The sequence below is a fragment of the Zea mays genome, chromosome 6 (genome assembly GCF_902167145.1).
Source record: "Zea mays cultivar B73 chromosome 6, Zm-B73-REFERENCE-NAM-5.0, whole genome shotgun sequence".
Taxonomy (NCBI): Eukaryota; Viridiplantae; Streptophyta; class Magnoliopsida; order Poales; family Poaceae; genus Zea; species Zea mays.
The window spans coordinates 42785566-42793362 of record NC_050101.1 but is presented as its reverse complement, the minus strand read 5'-3'; positions in this window follow the sequence as shown (position 1 = coordinate 42793362).

Below are 7797 nucleotides of genomic sequence, written 5' to 3'. Positions count from 1 at the left end.
CACCACCGACCTGGGAACCGCCGCCACTACTCCGGATCGAGGAGCCTCCGCCACCGCTCATCGAGGTCATGGAGTTGCGGCTGAAAGGATCACGATGCCCAAGAGGGGGGGGGGGTGAATTGGGCTTTTCTAAAAATCAACACTAATTAAAACCTAAGCAAGAGCTAAACAAGAGCCCAACTTCACCCCAACAACTAGCACTAAGAAAATAATACTAGAAATGTAACAAAGCTAAGACAATGCTTCAAATACTTGCTAAACAAATACACAAAGTAAAGAGCTTGAATTAAGTGCGGAATGTAAAGCAAAGTTTAGAAGACTCCTCCAATTTTTCCCGAGGTATCGAAGAGTCGGCACTCTCCACTAGTCCTCGTTGGAGCACCCGCGCAAGGGTATCGCTCCCCCTTGGTCCTCGCAAGAACCAAGTGCTCACTACGAGATGATCCTTTGCCACTCCGGCGCGGTGGATCCCTCGAGACCGCTTACAAACTTGAGTTGGGTCACCAACAAGATCTTCACGGTGATCACCGAGCTCCCAACGCCACCAAGCCGTCTAGGTGATGCCGATCACCAAGAGTAACAAGCCGTAGACTTTCGCTTGACCAAGAGAAGCCTAATGCAAGTGGTGTGTGCTCTAGATGACTCTCACTAGCGCTAATGAGGAACAAGCGCGGATTATGATTCTCTAAACTCCTCACTAGGCTTTTGGTGCTTGCAATGCTCTAGCAATGTGCTGGAATAAATGTGGAGTGCAAGACCTTGAATATGGTGGGTGGAGGGGGTATAAATAGCCCTCACCCACCAACTAGCCGTTACAGGCAATTTACTGCGCGATGGCGCACCGGACAGTCCGGTGCGCCACCGGTGCGCCAACGGTGCGCCACCGGTGCGCCAACGGTCACTTCCAACAGCTAGTTCTGACAGAGAGCCGTTGGACTCGTGGCGCACCGGACAGTGAACAGTCCACTGTCCGGTGCACACCGGACAGTCCGGTGCGGTGTCCGGTGTGCCACTAAAATACAACTCTGAACACTGCGCTCTCGGGTTTCTGCGAAGGGAAGACACTGCCGTGGACCAGCCTGGCCCCACCTGGCAGAGGGTGCACCGGACAGTCCGGTGCACACCGGACAGTCCGGTGCCCCTAAGCCAGAAACACTAAGTCTTGTTTTTCAGCTGATTTTCAAATCGGTTTTCGCTCTAACTTGTGTGTGAGTTCTAGAGTGACACCTAGCACTGAATATGAGTGTGATTGTGTACCAACACTACACTAGAACTCTCTTGGTCAAACTACTCATCGACAACCCCTCTTTATAGTACGGCTAAAAGAGAATAAAAGACCTAACTAAATCGCGAGTGTCCACATCTCCTTGACACTCGGACTCCGTAGACCTTCACCTTTTGTTCCGTCGTTTTAGCCGTCGCTTCGAGTTCTTATTTCCGGGATTGTTTTCACCGTTGTAGTACTTCTACCTGTCATGCGACCTAACTTACCATTTGTCTCTGCAAAACACACGTTAGTCACATATAATATTACGTTGTCATTAATCACTAAAACCAACCAGGGGCCTAGATGCTTTCAATCTCCCCCTTTTTGGTGATTGATGACAACCCTACAAGTTTTGTGAGAGTAGTTTGTTTTGAAGATTCTGTCAATAGAAAGAATGGTTAGTTATACTCAGTAATCTTTGACAGAAAGAATGTGTACCATAATAATAAGAGTGAGCGCATACACATCATAAGATTCTTGTTCATATAAAAGTGAAGTTAAATTAATGAAACAAGAGCTAGAAGACTGGTGATAAAATATAAGGTGAAAACATAATACACACAGTCAATCATACGCAACGAGAGTATATGACGAGTTTGTGAGCCAAAAACACATCAAGCTAGTACAGAGAGTAGCAGGCACATATATTACATCAAAATGACTCTGACTCTCTACTAACTCTCTAACTCCCCCTAGCTCTCACAACTCATATCTCTCCCCCTTTGGCGTCAAACACCAAAAGGGACCTGAACCTAAACACCTGAAGCAGGAGGAGGCGGCGGGGGTGCATCCGGTCGAGGTCGAGGTAGCAGAGCAAACACCGACGGAGGGTCAGAGTCAGTCTCGGATCCAGGATCTGCGGTAGAAGCTGGAGCTGGTACTGACTCGGACTGAGGCCGCGCTGCAGGAGCTACCGGAGCAGAAGCGGTCACAGATACTGCCACAGCGGTAGTGGGAACAGCAGATGCTGGTGGCACTGGCGGCTGCGGACAGACAGAGCTGAGAACCGGAGAGGTGAACGCCAAAGTGACCGGCCGGAGTGGAGAGGTACCAACAGGGGGTCCAGACAAAATCGAAGGCACCACTGGAGCGTGAAGCGGAGGAGGCGGAGCAGACTGAACCGGAGGAGCTGAGATACCAGAATGCTGAAGCATGAGAGCCATGAATGCCCTATTCTCTGCCCTATCCTGAATGAGCTGCTGCTGAAGTGCATCCTGCCTATCCTGCATGCTCTGAAACATCGAGAGCATCATCTCGGATAACCGGGCCTGCTCGGCTGCCAGGTTGGCCAGAATCGCCGCAAGAGCAGGGTCCAAAGCCGGAGGAGGAGCAGGGGCAGCACGAGAACTCCCAGCCTCATGATCATGTGAGCGTGGAGGCATAGGAGGCGGAGGCGGAGGAGGAACCCCAAAATCATCATCATCATCATCATCAGCGGCTGTACCCTGAGTGTCAAACTGTCGAAGAGCTGCATCCTCGGCCTGAGCGTCAAACACAGAAGCAGAAGCTGGCACTGGAATCTCAGGAGCAGGACGGTAAGATCCAAATACAAGGCGTGAGGCCTCAAGAGTGCTCTGAAATTGAGGTGGCTGAATCAGCTGCGCAAAGATGTGGCACAAGTAGTGAGCATAAGGTAGCTGCCGACGAGCACGAATCCCATCCAGAACGGTGTCCTCGATCTCACAGATCAGAAAGTCCACAACATCAAACTGTGAGTGGGATACCAGGGCACCAAGGAGCCAAAGCTGAATATGAGTGGTAGCCTCCCTGTATCCCATCCTCGGCAGGAGTGTCCGTCTGATGAGCTCATATAAGTACTTCGCTGCTGTAGTAAAGTCTGCTGGAGAACGTCGCGACCCATCTGTGAAAGGCGGGCGGAACAGAGCCGCGACGTGAGCTGTCCCTGGAGCTACACCGCCGTGAGGGCGACGAGGAGGGTCAGAAGAGCCGTAGCAGAGGCTGTGAAGGCGAGTCGTCGACTCAGGGAATCCAAATAGCTGTCGGATCTGACTGGCAGTGATCGTGACATCCTCGCGCTCAAAGCGGAACCTCATCCAGTGATGATCCGGGTCAATCCAAACAGAGACGTAGAAGACGCGGACCCACTCCTCAACATATCTGCCGCTGATAGTCAGAAGGGTCAGGAGGCCAGGCAGATAGGTGAGATGCGCCTCAGACTCAGCACCGGCTGCAAGCAGAAAAGCTAGAAGATCCAAAAGGCGGTGCACTCGCAGCGCTATCTGAGCAGACATCTGAGCTCTGAAGAATGACTCCTGAATCCGTGTGCTGAAAAGAACACCAGCTGCTGGGTCTCTCTGAGCTGGTAGCCAAGACTCCACGGGTACGTACCTGAACCGACGTACCCGTGCTGCAGTAGCACGCTGAAGATCAAACAGACGAGGATCCGAAACCAGAGGACGGACCTCAGTCTCATCACGCTCCCGGAAGCGAGGTGGAGGGACAGGAGGAGCTGAAGCGGGAGCGGGAGCAGGGGAAGCAGTGGAAGCTGGCGTAGAGGAGGTGGTGGGTATGGCTGTGGAGGTGGATGGAGCAATAGGAGTGACGGGAGCAGGCAGAGTGGGTGGCGGAGTAGAAGCGGAGGTGTGAGAGGAGGAGCGAGACCGGGAGGTGAGACGACGAGCACGGAATGCAATCTGATCGGATGGAACATGCGGCTGATCTCCAAGTGCTGCCTGCGCAGCGGCTGCTGCAGCTGCTGCCGCTGCACGAGCCTCTCTGTCCGAACGCCGCTTCTTGCGGCCTTCCTGCTGCTCCAAATAGACAGTCTTGCCCTTCACCTGCCTGAAAGGGCGACGAGGGTCCTCATCATCGCCACCCCCTGGCGCCGACGCATTCTTCGTGCGCGGCATCCTGAACTAAAGTCTGCAAATTAGAGAGAGAGACTAAGCACAGAGCAAAAGTGACCGATAGATTTAGCAAAGAGTGAGATGTCTACCTGGAAAGCTCACACGAGAGGTGACGATCCAGGCAGGACGGGAGACGGCACACGGTCACACAAGGTCACTGAAATGACAGAAGAGGTGAGCACGTATTAGTCACATAGTCATAAGCATATGAAATGTGAATAAATACATACACAGAGAGATATGGCACGAGACGGGACGTTCAAGAGGTAAAAGCGACGTTTGACAGATAAATAGTGACATAGGATGTTTGAAATTCGAAATGAGGCACGAAATGATATGGAATTGAGCCGAGACTTCACGAATAGGTTTATATAGGTGAATATGAGTGAAGTGTGTGCTTGGTTTGAATTTAGTCGAAGAGAAAGAGATTTGGGCACTCGGCTCGGAAACGATTGCTCAAAACGGGAATTTTGGTGAAATTTAAGCCTGGGATCTCGGATTGGCGTGAAATTTGGCAAGGATGTTGCTGGAAGTGTTGTGAAGGTGCCTGAAAAATTTGGGTTTAATTGGAGCAAGTTTGGCTGGTTTGGGCATTTCACCGAGCACGTGGCGTGCGGGAAGTTAGGGTTTTAGGAAAATGGCCATTTGAGGTATGAGAACCCTCCCGAAGGAGCTAGGAACCTGTAATGATGTTTAAGGCAAACAAAGGAACACATTCCACAACAGGAAATCTCCAGATTTCACAGGAATTGGATTCTTGCACAAGGGGGTGGTGACTTGAATGCCACAGAGCCTTTCAAACCGAGAGCAGGGAGATAGAGGGAAGGAGAGGGGGGATGACTGCTCACCGGAGAGGGAAGGGCACGGGCGAGGTTGCCGGAGCCCAGCAGGGACGGTGGCCGCCGGTGGAGGAAGTTCGCCGGCGGGGGGGGGGGGGGGGAAAGGAAGTCGCCAGAGAACAGAGAGCTGAGAGAGCTGGCAGAAATGAGCGCCTCTGGCTCGGTCGGGCTGGAGGCCTTTTTTTTAAAACACGATATGGGCGCACCGGACAGTCTACAGTGCCTGTCCGGTGCACACCGGACAGCGCACAGTAGCTATCCGGTGAACCACCGGACAGCGCACAGGAAAATTGGATTTTAGCGCGCGGCTGCCGGTGCACCGGACATTGCACAGTGCAGTGTCCGGTGCACACCGGACTGTCCGGTGAGCCCAGACAGAGGAGAGTTTGGAAAATTTTGAATTTTTCTATCTAACTCCCAACCAAACCAAATCCCAACTTATAATCACACAAAATAACACTTGTTGGGACAGGTATTGGCACCCTCATATACTTTTCAAAATATTTTGCCATAGGCTAGATAATTTTTAGAGAAAATAGGCAAATGGTGAAATTTTGCATTTTGGTTTGCACTAGGGATTTTCATGAGTGATTTGAGTTTTGAATACTCCCCCTAAGTGCAGTACCTCATGCATATTTCAAGAACCAAAAATTGCATAGAAAGTAAGAATTTAAGTGTTAAAAGCTTAAAACTAAGACTTGTCAGGTTTGACCCGAGTTAAGCTTTTTCACTCGCTTTGTTGGCGGTTATCTCAACTAGGTTAGACAAGCCCTAGATGCAATACAAGGAATTTAAATATGCAATGCAAGCTTGACACCACCATTTGACATTTCACATAAAATTTCTGAGATCAAGAATATTTAATTCATTCCTCAACATGCAAAAGCGGGTCTTATCAAGTGGTTTAGTGAAAATATCCGCTAATTGATCTTCCGACCTCACTCCTTCTAAAATGATATCTCCTTTAGCAACATGATCTCTAAGGAAGTGATGACGAATATCAATGTGCTTGGTGCGAGAGTGTTGTACAGGATTATTAGCAATTTTAACAGCACTCTCATTATCACACAACAAGGGTACTTTTTCTAGAACTACGCCATAGTCTAGAAGAGTTTGTTTCATATATAAAATCTGTGTGCAACAAGCACCTGCGGCAATGTATTCCGCTTCGGCAGTTGTCAAGGCAACACTATTTTGCTTTTTGGATGTCCATGAAACTAGTGATCTACCAAGCAGATGGCATCCCCCAGAAGTACTTTTCCTATCAATTTTGCAACCGGCATAATCCGAATCGGAATAGCCAATTAAATCAAAAGTAGCTCCTTTGGGATACCACAGACCAACGCTTGTGGTGTGCCTGAGATACCTAAGAATTCTCTTAACAGCGCGAAGGTGAGCTTTCTTAGGATTAGATTGAAATCTAGCACACATGCAGACACTAAACATAATATCGGGCCTAGATGCGGTAAGGTATAATAAACTACCAATCATAGAACGGTAGAGAGTTTGATTAACCGGGTTACCTCCCTCATCTAAGTCGAGATGTCCATTTGTAGGCATGGGGGTCTTGATTGGTTTGCACTTCTCCATGTTGAACCTTTTCAACAAGTCTTTGGTATACTTCTCTTGTGAGAGAAAGTTACCATCTTTCATTTGCTTGACTTGAAAGCCGAGGAAGTATGTTAGCTCACCAATCATCGACATCTCGAACTCCTTCGACATCAACTCACCAAATTCCTTGCAATGATGGTCATTTGTCGAGCCAAAGATTATATCATCAACATATACTTGACAAATGAAAATATCACCGTTATGTTTCTTTGTGAAGAGAGTTGTGTCGACGGTCCCGATTTTGAAGCCCTTTTCGATGAGGAAGTCGCGAAGACGCTCATACCAAGCCCTTGGAGCTTGCTTTAGCCCATAAAGCGCCTTGGACAACCTGTAAGCATGATTAGGATATCTAGGGTCTTCAAATCTAGGCGGTTGCTCAACATATACAAGTTCATTTATGAAGCCATTTAAAAATGCACTTTTTACATCCATTTGATAAAGTTTTATATCATAGCATGATGCATATGCAAGTAGGATACGGATGGCTTCCAGTCGAGCAACCGGTGCAAAGGTCTCTCCAAAATCTAAGCCTTCAACTTGAGAGAATCCCTTTGCGACAAGTCTTGCCTTGTTTCTTACAATCACACCTTGATCATCTTGTTTGTTTCTGAACACCCACTTTGTTCCAATGATTCTTGCATCTTGTGGAGGCTTCTCCAGGGTCCAAACTTCGTTACGGGTGAAGTTGTTAAGTTCTTCATGCATGGCATTCACCCAGTCCGGATCCTGTAGCGTCTCATCTATACAAGTAGGCTCAACACAAGAAACAAAAGAGTGATGTTCAATAAAATTAGCATGTCTATGTGATCGAGTAATAACCCCTTGTGAAGGACTCCCGATGATTTGGTTTTGAGGATGTGCTTGAAGTAGTGATGAGTTTCTCCTGTCAATCACTTGGGAAGAAGATCCTGGAGCATCAACGTCTTCGGCTTGTACCCTTGCTTGTTCATGAGAGACAAATGTATCTTCATTTGCATGCCTCTCATCTTTTTCATCATCTTGTGGTACATTTGATGAAGAAGGCCTGTCAATGATTTGCACCTCTTCTTCATCTTCTTTTGGTTTGATAGCTCCAATAGGCATGTTCTTCATTGCTTCCCTCAGTGGCTCATCACCTACATCATCAAGATTTTCAAGTGCTCCTTGGGAGCCATTAGTCTCATCAAATTCCACATCATATGTTTCTTCTACCACGCCAGTGGCATGGTTGAAT